This window comes from Urocitellus parryii, chromosome 1, assembly GCF_045843805.1.
Source record: "Urocitellus parryii isolate mUroPar1 chromosome 1, mUroPar1.hap1, whole genome shotgun sequence".
Taxonomy (NCBI): Eukaryota; Metazoa; Chordata; class Mammalia; order Rodentia; family Sciuridae; genus Urocitellus; species Urocitellus parryii.
Window position 1 is genome coordinate 249,300,140 of NC_135531.1, and position 13,693 is coordinate 249,313,832.

Here is a 13,693-nt window from a genome sequence, read left to right on the forward strand (position 1 = left end):
CCATGGGGGAAAAATGAAGTGTACAGAGTTAAAAGTGGAAGTTTGCCCACCTTCAGCCTCACCCTAAGGCAAGGTCACTGTGTGAGTATCCTTCCAGGCAAGTAGATTTCCATCCTCCCTCCCCACTTCTTGGAGTTTATATTGTACATAGTGTTCTGACTTGCTCTGATCACTCAGAAATATATCATGGATACACTTCCATGTCAACACACATGTATCTCCCTCATTTTTCAAGTTATTTATTATTCCGCAGGCTAGGTGAGAACAATTTATTTAGCCATTCTTCTATATGTAATGTTGAGATGCAGTCTTTTTTTTTTTACTTTTACAAATTCTACAATAGACATCTATGTAAATACATTTCTGCACACTAGGTATTTCTGCAGGAGAGGTAATTTGTAGTGGAAATGTGTAGTCAAAGGTTACATGTATTTTTAGTATTTGTAAATACTGCAAATTGCTTTCCAAAAAATGTTTATTAATTCACACTAAAGTCAGTTAAGTATGACAGTTTCTATTTCTTATACACACTCACAAACACTTGATATTAAAACATTTTTGCCAAATAGACAAATTTTAAAAATATGCTTCTCAAAATTTACATTTTAGTCATGTGTGGAGGCGCCTGCCTGTAATCCCAATGGCTTGGGAGGCTGAGGAAGGAGGATTGAGAATTCAAAGCCAACCTCAGCAAAAGCGAGATGCTAAAGAACTCAGTGAGATCCTGTTTCTAAATATAATGCCAAAATTGGGCTGGGGATGTGCCTCGGTGTTCGAGTGCCCATGAATCCAATCCTTAGCACGAAAAAATAAAATTAATTAAAAAGTTTCAGAAATAAAATTTACACTATGATCAGTGGTGAGACTGAGTATGTTTTCATATGCTTATTAGCACAATTCCTTCTTTCAAGAATTGCCTCTGCATATATTTTTTTAAATGTTTGGGGGCAAGTAACAGCCTGCTTGGGGTTTTATTTTCCAGGGATGTCACTATCTTTTTTGTTGTTGTTAGTTTTTGGCGGACACAACATCTTTGTTTGTATGTGGTGCTGAGGATCGAACCCGGGCCGCACGAAGGCCAGGCGAGCGCGCTACCGCTTGAGCCACATCCCCAGCCCTCTGCATATTCTTTATCCATTTTCTTATCTTACTGCTTCTCTTGTCCATAGTGATTTTTGCCTTTTTTTTTTTTTTTTTTTTTTTGTGGTGCTGGGGTTTGAACCCAGGGTCTTGTGCATGCTAGGCAAGCACTCTACCAACTGAGCTATATCCCCAGCCCTTGTCCATAGTGATTTTTAAAAGCTGTGAGTAAAAACAGTAACCTTTTCCTGTTGTGTATATATATTGCATATATTTTCTCCCACTAAGTAACCTTGTTTTTGGTACATTTCACTGAACCAAAATTTTAAATTCTTTTGTGGTAAAAAATAACCAATATTGTAAATCAGTTTCTTAAGTCTTTTCTAGTTCTTCTAAATATTGAGATTATTAATCTATCTGGAATTTCTTCTAAAATGTGGAGTAAGATAAGGTATTTGTTATGCTTAACTCAGAAGGTATTTTTATTCAGAGAACAATTCACTGTGGGTGTCCAGCCAGTAGATACCAAAGGGTGACTCAGAGACCCAGTCTGCTTCCATTCTACTTCTACCCTCCTCTAGATAAGGAGTCAACAAACATTACCTACATCCAGCCTACCATCTGTTTTTTTGGAAATAAATTATTATTGGAACACAGCCATGCCCATTTTTTACAGAGTCTCTGGCTCCTTTCCCATCAAATGGCAGGGTTGAATACTTGTGATAAAGACCACATGAAGAACACAGCTATCTGGCCCTTTATGGAAATGATTTGTGACTCTTGCTCTGAAATCTCAAGGGCCTTAGCTTCCACCTGAGGGGCTATAGTATACTGAAGAATAAAACAACCTCCAGATCTCAGTGCTTAAAATAACAAAGTTTTATTTCTTGCTTATCCTGTATGCCCACTAAGGACAGAGTGATGGCACTGCTCACTGTCATCATTCACTCCATCTTGGAAGACTGGCCATCACTTTGCACCTTGTGGTTTGCAGTACTAGAAGGAAAAGAGAATGTGGTGACCTTTACATTAGCTCCTAACTTTTTCCCAGAGTGATATTCATCAATACCATCCATCTGAAGCAACTTGCAGGGTTCTATTCCACTTCAGTCAGGAGGAGAAGTGCAATCCCACAATCTGCTTTGAAGGAATATCTGTGACCAGCCCTAATAAAATACCTCTCTAACACACACACACACACACACACACACACACACACACACACACAACCACATTCATCCCCTCCCTTAAGGGAGGTAACCCAGATTTTACCTAGTGACTACACCCAGTCAAAGTCCAGGATCCCTGATCTCTATCAGGTCTGGATATTTAATAGCAATCTGGAGCCTAGCAACTAAAATCACTCCCTATCCACATGACTTGTTCAGATATCAGAATTCAAATAGATACTACACAAGTGATTGTGGCCTAAAAGCCAGCTTCTGGGATCTGAGCTACTTCTGTGAAGGTGAACCCTGCTCTCAATGACTATGCCTAGAATCAGGAGAATCAGGAATCCAGCACAATCTAGGGGTGGAAAGTAAGAAACATGGCGTTTTGCTGGAATCAATACTGTAGCAGTCAGGTTTATTGACTCCGATGCTTATGAGCACATTGGATAAAGGTGTGGGTGGAAATTCGGAAGAAAACAGTAGGTACAGTTTTAAATTACCTACATGAAAATATTAGAAAATAGAAACTAACGTATTTTGATCACCTCTCAGAAGACATTTGCTTTAGAAATAAAACCTGCACTTTCAAAATTTCTGTAAAAAAACATTTATAGATTAAAATCATAGAGAATCATTTTGAACAACAGAATCATACTAGCATCAGACAATCTCCTAGTCATAATTGCAAACAATAATTTTTTCAAACAAATTTTCAAAATATAGTGAAAACACCAATATGTATTCTTTTTCTTTAGATTTTTACCTCCAAATAATAATAGAAAAATAAGTTATTCTTGACCTAACAAAGCATCGCTTTGTTAGTTATTTGATGTGCAAGATTTTCCTTACATTCCAATAAGCATTTAAACCCTCTCTTCCAGAAACTGAAGGTTTTATTTTTTCCAGAGTAAATTATTTTGAATAGCAAAGGGTCTAAGTTTGATTTGAAACTATCTACAAAACTTATAAGTCTGAGTTCTTTGGCTGAGCCCTTAGCTAACTCTTGAAAGATAGAATTGTTTTACACAGTTGCTTTATACTTATCTTTTCATGGAGGGAGACCCGCATTCCCAGTAAAGAATTAGTTTTAGCCTAGCATGTGGTATAGTGTTACTACACTACTATTCTCCATTTGTTTTTTCATCATCTTAATGCTTTAACATCTTTCCTCTCAGTACACGTAGCAGTTATTCTTATGGCCACTACCTACTTCCTGGAAACAGCCCTCAAATGTCACATTCAGTTCTTGGGAGTATTTTTTTTTTTTTGGTCAGACCTCACTAAGCAAGTTGGATTTGGAGTTCTGGAAAGATTATGAAGTGGGATTGAATTCAAAGCACTTCCTAGAAAAGCAACAATTTATTATTCATTTTAGAATTCTAATTATATGGGAACTACCTCTCTCAAAACTTATGTGAATTATTCTGCAAAAAAAAAAAAACCCTGCAATGTGCATCAAATTCCAAGTCAAACTTTTACAAGTTACCTACTTCACCATAACTTACTAAGCAATAGGATGGTGTTTGTCTTCCACATGTGGGGCCTCTAGAAGTAAGCTTTCCTATCTGCAGCATAGGTGGGGCCAGCCTCTCTGAGAATGAGTAATTCTTCCACCATTTATTAGCTAAAAACTTAAACCTCTCTGTGATTCAGTTGTTTCTTTACCTGTAAAAAAAATAAATAAATAAAAAATAATAGATACCTGGTGGGAATGTATGAAGGATTATATCAGCTAATACGCATAATTTAACCAACATGTGTTTATATTTTAAATGAATTCGTGATCCACATGCTAATCCAGTGTGACTATTAGGTAACAAGAACAATCAGCACAAGTCGCACAAGTCGCGAAAGAAAATAAGTGTTTTCCTTTTAGCTCCTCTCTTGTTTGTTAGGGTTGTGCATTGTCAACAGAGGCACGTTTTGTTAGAAGATTTAAACTTAACCCAAAAGGTGTATTTTATTTAAAATTATAAATTTCTGAACATGGGACCATAGACAGTTCTGCTGTACACTCAGGAAACCTTACACACCCTAGAGCTTGAGAGGCATAACTGACTCCGGTCTGATATTTGTAAGGGGCTTTGACATCCATGCAGTCGCCTAGAAACAGTTACTGGTATTGAGAAAAAAGAGAGGCTAGGAAGTTGCTGTTCAAAAATAAACTGGAGAGCTGCCTGCATTTCACTCTGCTGCCTCTGGAAGAGGCGTGTTATCTAAAGTGCTTCCATCATGAATAATGATTGAGAAACTGCCTTTACTCTCCCGACTCCTGCACTCTCAGGCAGAAACCCACGGGCCGATGCCTAAGGCGTCTCATTGTAACTCGGTTATCTCTCTCTCCCTCCGTAATCGACCCGCCCCCCACCCCGATCATACACGCGCGCGCACGCGCGTACACACACACACACACACAGACACACACACACACACACACACACGTTTAGAACCCAGGGTGAGTCCAGGAGCGAGGGCAAGGGGCCAGAACACTCCGGGGTAGCCGGATTTGCAAGGTCAGACTGAGTCTCTACTTTATCCGTGCCTATTTTTCGGGTCATTTTCAATAGGCTATCTTTGTTTACATTTTGAACTTGGACCGTCACCAGAACGCATTACTACCTTCTAAAAGGAGAAGCATCTTGCCTTTGCAGACAGTGCTGGTGGGAGCGAAGTTCATTTTCCTGGATAGGGAAGGATGATTCCCTTGCAACTCTTGCGGGTTGTAACACAATCTTTGAATAACGGGGGGAGTTTCCGTGAGGTGGACGTTTGGGGGAGAGGCAAGGAGGTTGGTGTGGAGCAAGGAAGCAAAGTGCGGAAGCTGTATGGGGATTCTTCTAGAAAGTAGGGTGGGAAAGGAGCTAGGGAGGGCGTGTGGAGGGACGGGATCTGTGTCAGAACGTGCGTGTGAGCGGATACAAAACCCGAGAGAGGCGTGAGCAGCGCTGTGTGTGCGAGCAGGAGCGAGGGGCGCCGGCTCGGGGTGTGTGCGCCTGGTGAGTGACACTGAGGGGCGGGCTGGCCGGCGGGCCGGCGGGCGGGGGCAGCCTGCGCGGGGCGGGAGTGTCCCTGCGTGGAGCCGGCCGAGTCGGAGTTGTGTCAGTGAAGGAATCCAGTCCAGGGGCCGAGCCGGCTGCGCTCTCCGCCGCGAGAGCGGGCAGCGCAGGGCGAGCTCGGGACGGCGCGCGGCCCAGCAGCGGCTCCCTCTCGGCCCGCCCTCCGCGCTGCAGGGGCCGCCACTGCCACGGCGCCTCCCCCCGGCGACCGCGCCCCCGGTTCCCGGCCCCGACCCGGGACAGAGCGACCGACGCTCGGCATTGAGGTAAGCCAGGAGCCGCGGTCGCCGCCTCCCGGGACCCCCTCTACGCCCGCCGGCCCGCGCCAGGACGCGGAGCGCGGGCAGACGCGGCGGGGCCTGCGCGGCGAGGATGGAGGCTCGGCTCGGCCGCGCGCTCCGCAGTCCGGGCCGCCCAGCCCCCGCCGCCTCCCGCGGTGCTGGGTGTGGCCCGCGCTCGGCGCCGACGCGGGCTGGCGGCGCGGGCCGGACGCGGAGGTCGCCGTCCTTCCCTTCTCCGGCCGGCGCGAGCGAGCGGGAGGCGGCGCTGGCTCCAGCGCACATCGGCGCGCCCCGGGCGAACGTGTGGCCGCTGCGCTCCGACGTGGACCCGCCCGCCCCGGATCTGAATGGCCCGCGGCCGCGTTCCCTGTCTGCCCTCCTCCCGCGCGGGCGCCCCCTTGCACTCCCAAACGGGAGTGTGACCCACCCACCTCCCGTCGCACGCCGCCCTCCAGCTCCGAGCCGCCCGGCTGCCCGCGTCAGCCAAGATCTTCCAGTCCTCATCCCGGCAGGGTTCGGGGGCCGTGGGTCGCGGAAAGTCTGCGCCCTTGGGCCCCTGACGGGATCGGGATGCCAGGAGATCCCCTGTGTCCAGTGTCCAAGTTACGCTCGGCGGTGGCAGGCTGGTGGACGGAGTGGTCGCCAGAGCCCCGGCCGTGGGACAAGCGGTTGCGCCGCAGCGTTGGGCGGGTGGACCCCAGAGTCGGCGGGCGGGCCCCCGGAGCTCAAGACCGCGGGTTGTTGCCCACACGCGGAAAGCGTTCTTCCCGCTGTCTGGACACACTTCACTTTCGCGTGTCTGGGAAGATCGCCCTGCCGGCTTGCACAGGCTCTGTTGGTCCACGCTACTGCAGGCGTGGGGTGAAGGGCCGGCTTCACCTGGACTGGGACTGAAGCCTCGCATCTTCTAGAGGAGGTTTTCAGTGTTTGGAGGTGTGTGTGTGTGTGTGTGTGTGTGTGTGTGTGTGTGTGTGTGAACTTCATAAGAGCCTCGGTTCCCAGGAATCCTGATTTTAGCAGATGCTAAGGTTTTGGAGACCTGACACTTTCATTAAAGATTCTTTCTGTACAGCATTTTCCTTTGAGTGTTTTACAGCATCTCTAGCTTGAGAACTAGTGAAAACCCTTGAACTTCAAACACAGCTTCTTTCTTTCCTAACGTGAAATATTATGTGTAATATTTTCACTTATTTAATTTTTTTAAAAAAATATTGAAATATTTACCAACCTCCTCTCACGGCCCACAGACTTGGAGAAAAAACGATTCAGACATTTTAGAACCTTTGCAGAGAAAGAGATTTTACAGAGAAAAGAGTAAGGTCGGGTGACCTTTCTAACATCATTTTAGTTTGTCTTAAAGGAACATTTCATTGCTACTCTGATTTTGTTTTTCAAAGAATTAAGCATATGTGCATTATGGCAGGGAAAAGGACAGGAAGTCAGAAATAGAAAAGACTATTCAAGTAGTAAAACCAATTATTTTGAAAGATACTCTTTAAAAATAAAGTTGCCTTCTGGATAAAGTATTTTATAGGCCTTATAAAATTGTGTTACTTAACCAGAAAGCCATGTAGTGTGTAGGGAGACAGTCTTATCAGGTAACTGTAATGTTTTAAAATATCTGGGTATAAAGTTGCCTGGTTCTTTAACTGGGGAAAAATCATCTTTGGGAATGATTTTCTGTTTGTACAAGGCAAATACTACTGCAGTCGCTAATTAGAGTTTCAGAATAAACTCACGCTGAGTTAAAACCTTTTTTATGGAAAAGCAGAACAAAAACACATCAAATTCTAGATCTGTGTGGCTTTAAATACACACAAACCAGAGACTAGTTCCCCGAAATAATTTGCATAAAAATACACTCACTTGAATGCAGAGAATATTTAAGGGGTTAGCAAAAACTGAACATCTGGGAAAAGGGTATATTAATTGGCAATTTTCTTTCTTTATTCCTTGAAAATATTAAATGATTTCCCAAGAATCAACTTATTTTATTGTGCTCTTTTAGGTAGTCAAAATGATCAATACTCCTTTTGTACTCATTTTTGTTTTTAGGAGGAACCTCCTAAGGAAAGTCTTCAATTGTTACTTTCTCTGTTTACCCAATTTTTCAAATGGCTGTTGTGGAGAATAGTATGTGCCTGCTTCTGAAGCCAATTCCTCCACCTCAGTATTCATCTGGGAAACAAAATACATCAGCAACACCATGACCATCTTTGAAACACTACCAAAATGAAGCGTCTTATTGGTCACTTTTGCCATGTAACTGCTAATACTTTCCACCAGATATTAAGCTTTAGAAATGTCTTGCTTCTGGTCCTATTTTTTTTTAAATCAGTTTCTCAGCATAGGATCAGAAAATCATACTTTCCTTAACAATGAGTGTTTATTAATGGTGGTAGGTTGGAGGTGCATAGATGGTCTGCATTCTGTTACCTTTATTCAGTTCTTGTGAAGTAAGCCACGATGAGAACTTTTGGTTACAAAAGTTTTGATAAGATGGAAGACATGAAAGTCAGTCCTGGTAAGATTGAGGTTGCTGCCAACTGTCCTACTATATGACAAAGAGTGGAGTATGTTTTGTATGCAGCAGACAAGTACTGCTTAGTCACTGTTCCATGGTATTGTTTCTTTGGTCATTTTCTGTAGAACTTTTACTATTATTTGACTGTGATAATTAAATCTGATGGTTGCTATAACTTCTATACACAGGAGCTTTTGTAAGGACAACAGATCATATAGACAGATAAAAGTAGTTGGGCCTGTGCGTTGAACCCTAAATGAGTGTGCATAATTCACCTGATCAGTTCATTCCATCACTGTTTCCCTTAGAGTGTAATCACGCAATTAAAATAGGATTCATGATACAAACAGTTCAAAAACCAGTAAACATACTTATAGAAGAAAAACAAACTTTTTACTTCCCTTTTTTGAAGTAGTTTGCTATGAAGGTGTTATTTCCTTGACACATCAAAATGGCTAATTTGGAGTTGTGATGCTCGTTATGTAAATAGACCATATGTTGAATTTCTATAGAAAGTTTATTTGTACAGTGTTATAGTAATGGATAGGATCCCCTGAGTACCATAGCTGAGAAAAATAATCTGTGAAGCTATCTCTATATAATTTTAATTACTTTTGTTTAATAACTAGTATTTTTATTTTCTTATAAATTTTAAGTGTTTTCTATTGGTACATCATATGTATTCTTATCTCTAATACCAATATAGACACTTTGTTTAATAGACTTTTCACAGGGGTGTGCTACTGTCAGGTTATTAGAGTACAGGTCTGATAACAAGCTTTTCATATTATCTGCTAAACTTGTTCTGGTGATGGTGAAAAGACTTTCCACTGCTTAATATTTTTTTTGGTATTATCCAAACTGGAAAGCTAGATCCACCCCTGACTCTTTTCTGCCTTTTTCCCTCTGGAAAACTGTGTCAAGTCCTATTAATTCTTCCTTTGTAACAGTTTCTCCAAGAGCCCGCCTCCACATTTCCTTTTCATTCTTCACTTCCCTTGGAGCCCAACCCTCCGCCAAAATTGTTTGCTACAGTCCTCTACACTCTGGTCTGTTATTGCATCTGGTCTGTTATTGCATCTTCCCATTCTGTGCACTTCCATCTCATCAACCTCCCTAAAATGTTTCTTTTAGAACTCTTCTCCAAGGAGGTCTCACAATAACACTCACTTTGTTGAACTCAGGTTTAGATGATTCTAAAATTAGTGCTAGTTCCAATATAGATGATCCCTAATTTAGGATGGTCCTGCTTAGGATTTGTCAACTTTATGATTGTGTGAAAGCAATGCTTATTCAGTAGAAAACTGTACTTTGAATTTTCACCTTTTCCTAGGCTAGCAATGACGCTGGGCAGTGGCATCCCGGTGGCTACCAGTTAGCCATGGATACTCCATACTGTACTGTGTTGCCAGTGCTTTTTGGATACATGCATTCAATAAAGTACTTGAGATAGTAAATGCTTTGTCATAAAATAGTCTTTGTGATACAGGATTTTGCCAGGCTGTAGGCTAATATAAGTGTTAGGAGCAGGTTTAAGGTAGGGTAAGCTATCATAGTCTTCAGGTTAGGTGCATTAAATCCATTTTCAACTTTTATGATATTTTGAACTTATAATGGACTTAACAGGACCTAACTCCACAGTAAGTCAAGGAGCAACTATATTTCAAATACTTTCGAGGGCTCTGCTCAGCCCTCTTGCCTTTAGCATACAGTTCAGCCTCTCAACCTGGTTTTCATGTAACTCATAGTCTTGCTCAATTTTAACATGTCAACCTTATTTGCCACTTCTTTCCAATGCCAAACATCAGCTCTTACTAGTTAGAGCATCACTGTCCTTCTTAGATGACATGCTCCTTTATCTTGTTCCCTTTTGTTTACACTCTGCCTTTTAGAATGCCTTTTCATGCTTCTCTGACCCGACTGCACTTTTCAAGTTCAAACCTTGATCTGATCTTTTTATTCCCATTGGTTTCTTCCTCTTCTGCCCTTTTGTCTGCATCATTCTTTAGACCTTCTTAGATCCTCCTCCCACTGTTGTGTGCTTCATTCTTGCTTATCCAACTAGATTGAAAGTTCCTTAATGGCACAGATATACCTCATACTATGTCTTTGGACCAACTATAGTCCTGGTTATAGCATGTACTTGACAAGTACACCTGTTGAATGAATAACCCACAGGGTGATTTGTTTTCAAGTGATGGGCCTTGTTACTGTCTCTGTGCTGCTTACCAATGTGTCAGCTCACAACCTGACACGTTGTCATGACCTCAATAAATATTTGTTAACATAGAAAGTAATGTTGAAATTGGAAAAAGAGTCAGGCATTTGAGGGAGGCATCTGTCAAGGAGTTTCTCCCACTTTTCTTCTGTGGTTCTAATCAGCCTCTCCATTCATCAGCTGTGAGGATTTTGAGGACTCGGCATTTCCCAGAGTTCAGATAATGATGGAGCATAGCAGTTGTGAGTTGGAGTTTAGAAAGCTACAGTTATTTTAAGGTTGAATCCCAGTAGTGAGCAAAAATAAAAGCATCAGACTTGATGCCAGTATTTTATACATGATACAATTTGGCTAAAGTTATCAGTTATATAAAAGTTTGTTTAATCAGCCCTAAAATTAAAAAAACTCAACCTTTTCATTTAAAAGCATCTATATATAAATTGAAAAAAAAAATCATCTGGGCAATCCATCTAAGGGTGAAAGGTGATATAGGGATGCCATATCCATCATGTTGTATTCAGAACCAAATTCAATTCTTTAAACCTTTGGTAAGGCTTGTTTTATATAAGGCACTATTTCTGCTGAGGACTTTGTAGTCTAGCAGGAAAAAATAACACAGGCATCCAGGAAACAAAAGTCTAAGAGCTCAGGAGAAAATTTTCCTTCTGTTTGAGATGGAAGGGACTGCCCTGGAATGAGAGCTGTTTTGGCTGATGATTTAAAGGATTTGGATAAGATTTTAATAGCTGTTATTAGAAATATATGAATGGAGAAAGGATGACGGGGGTCGGGTGGGGAGTAGAGACCTAAATTCTAGGATTTTTTTTTTAATTCTAACATAAGTTTTCCTTTACACAACTGCTACTTCTAAACTGAAATCCAGCTAGGGTTCTCCTGGACACTAGGGATCTGCAGTGTTTAATAATGGAACATAAATAATATATAGATACCTGTAATAATTCTATATGATGCCAGGTGTTGAACTGGCCATGACATAAAGCACACAATAAATCTTGTAAACAATATGACCAGTATGTTCCTGCATAGCATCCAGCTTGCTTAACAGTGCTTGAAAAGGCCTCCCTCCTTGTGAGTGCTGACACATAGTAGTGTAAGTACTGAGAGACCTACACCAGATTATTGTCCCAAGCGGCCAGTCAGAGCTCAGTAAATGCCATTAAAATGGAACCCTCATTCTGATTCTGTAGAACTACCCTCAAGGACTGTTAAACTAGGACAACAGGTATATGTTTCAGTAGGACACATTTGGGGTCAATATAAGAGAGCTTTTCCTATTCTGGATTGTGCTATTTCAGGGGTTGGTAAAACTCCCACCAAAAAACATGAACAAGACTGTATCAGGCAATGCCTTATTTAATTACATGCAATTTTATCTTTCTTTCCTAAACACAGTGCTATGAAATACATACTTGTGTTACCCCATTTTACCAAATGCAAAACTGAAGCCCAGAAAGGTGGAAATCTAGGAATTTGCAAAACAGGTATCAAACCCAGGCAGTTTGAGGGCAGAGACTGCATATGTACTATGATGAAGAAAGGTTACAAATATCTGATTGTTATTTGGGTTTTTAAGGTTGCTTCCTATCATTAGACTTGATTCTTTTAAGTCTCCTTTAGGAAATAAGATGCTGATTGTTTCTAAACACTAATTCATTGTTAGAGCACCCAATTCTTAGAGATTTCGAATTCACTGAATGCAGTCACCACTGTCATTGTTATCATCATCCTCATCCTCATCTTTGTAGTTATCATCTCATTAAACCTCACAGTGAACTTGCAAGGTAGAAATTACGTACCCTTTTAAGAAGAGGACACTGAAGCTCAGGGAAGTTACATAACTTGATTAAGTCTTCAAAGTTGATAAGGGGTAGATGAATTTGGTGTCTGGTTCCCCAAGCTCCTGCTTTTCCTTATGCCATCCTGTGAGTAATGCACATTGACATTGAAAATATTTACTGATCATTTCTGTGGACCAGTCAGAGAGACCTCAACCTACAAACTACCTCTATGGCTCTACAGATGAAGAACATTACCTGAGGTGAATGTTTAGGTGAACTCCAAAAGTGTGTAAAAGGCTTATAATATACCAAGATCAGATCTGAAACTTCAGAAAACTAGTGAATTTTTCCTGTGTTCAACTTTATCTGATTTTATGCATGATATGTAGTATTATTAAAGAACAAAAAAGCCTTCTTGTATACTTATACAGTTGGCCCTCTGTATCCACAGGTTACCTCTCCAAAGGTTCAATCAACTACAGATTGAAAATACTGAAAAAAGAATCTTTGTCATTATTCCCTAGGCAATATAGTATAACAACTATTTACATAGCATTTACATTGTATTGGGTGTTGCAAGTAATTTAGACATGATTTAAAGTACACTGGAGGATGTGCGTAGGTTCTTCTGCAGAGACTATGCCATTTTCCACAGAGGCTTGGGCATCCATGGATTTTGGTAACTGGAAGTGAAGGCTAGTCCTGGAACCAATCCCCTGCAGATACCAAGAGACTATTGTATTTCATTTATATTTCTAATAGTGAAAAATAGTTTAGCAATGGGAGTGTTCCATCTTCCTTATAAATGAGAGTCTTGGGGCTGGGATTGTGGCTCAGTGGCAGAGTGCTTGCCTCACATGTATGAGGCAGTGGTTTAGGTCCTCAGTACCACATAAAAATAAATAAATAAAACAAAGGCACACTGTCCATCTACAACTACCAAAAAAATTTTTTTAGAAATAAAATAAATGTGAGGATCTTTCCCATTCTCTTCTTTTCTTTCCCTTCCTTCAGTCTGAAGCAAATTCTCTGGATGCCATCCCTTCTTGCTTCCTCTGGTGCCTTGCTCTCTTATATCTTTTTTTCTTCAGGATCTTAACCAACCGTTTCTTTCAGTGCATAAGCATGTGTATGTCTTTTTCACATTTTTTAAAAACAGAAAACGAAAGACAAAAATCCCTTTGGCCCATTCTCTCTTAGCCTGGTTATGATCCATCTCATTCCTGGTCTTGGAAGGCAGCTTCTTAAGGGATGGATCCTCATGAATTGCCTGTGCCTCTTCACTTTCACTTCACCACCACCCTTATGTATTCCTGCCCTCTCATGATGGCGGCCCCTGTTCTTCAAACCCATAGATGTATTGTCCAGAGTTATTTTCTGTTTCTTGACCTGGTATAGCATTTGGTGTATTGATTACTCTCTTTTATGTGAAACTCTGCCTACCTGTTTTTCAAATCACTTCTTTCTCTTGATTGTTTTCTTCTTACTCAACTACTCTTCATTGGACCTCTTTATAGGCTCTTCTCTTTCTGTCAAACTTAGTGCTGTAAAGAGTTTGGCCTT

The 13,693-nt window shown here is 41.5% G+C and overlaps 1 protein-coding gene across 4 annotated transcripts in view; it reads left to right on the plus strand.

Moving 5' to 3' along the window:
* The first annotated feature begins 4,701 nt into the window (after positions 1 to 4,701).
* Positions 4,702 to 13,693, plus strand: part of Spats2l (spermatogenesis associated serine rich 2 like) — a 161,075-nt gene continuing 152,083 nt past the window's right edge. For 2 of the 4 annotated variants that reach the window (XM_026399306.2, XM_026399309.2), the window contains exon 1: positions 4,702 to 4,765. The gene's annotated coding sequence lies outside the window, so the exon portion shown is untranslated. Of the gene's footprint in view, positions 4,766 to 5,163; positions 5,249 to 5,297; positions 5,575 to 13,693 lie in introns of those variants that run through there. The other 2 variants (XM_026399310.2, XM_026399307.2) reach the window with 2 other exon arrangements.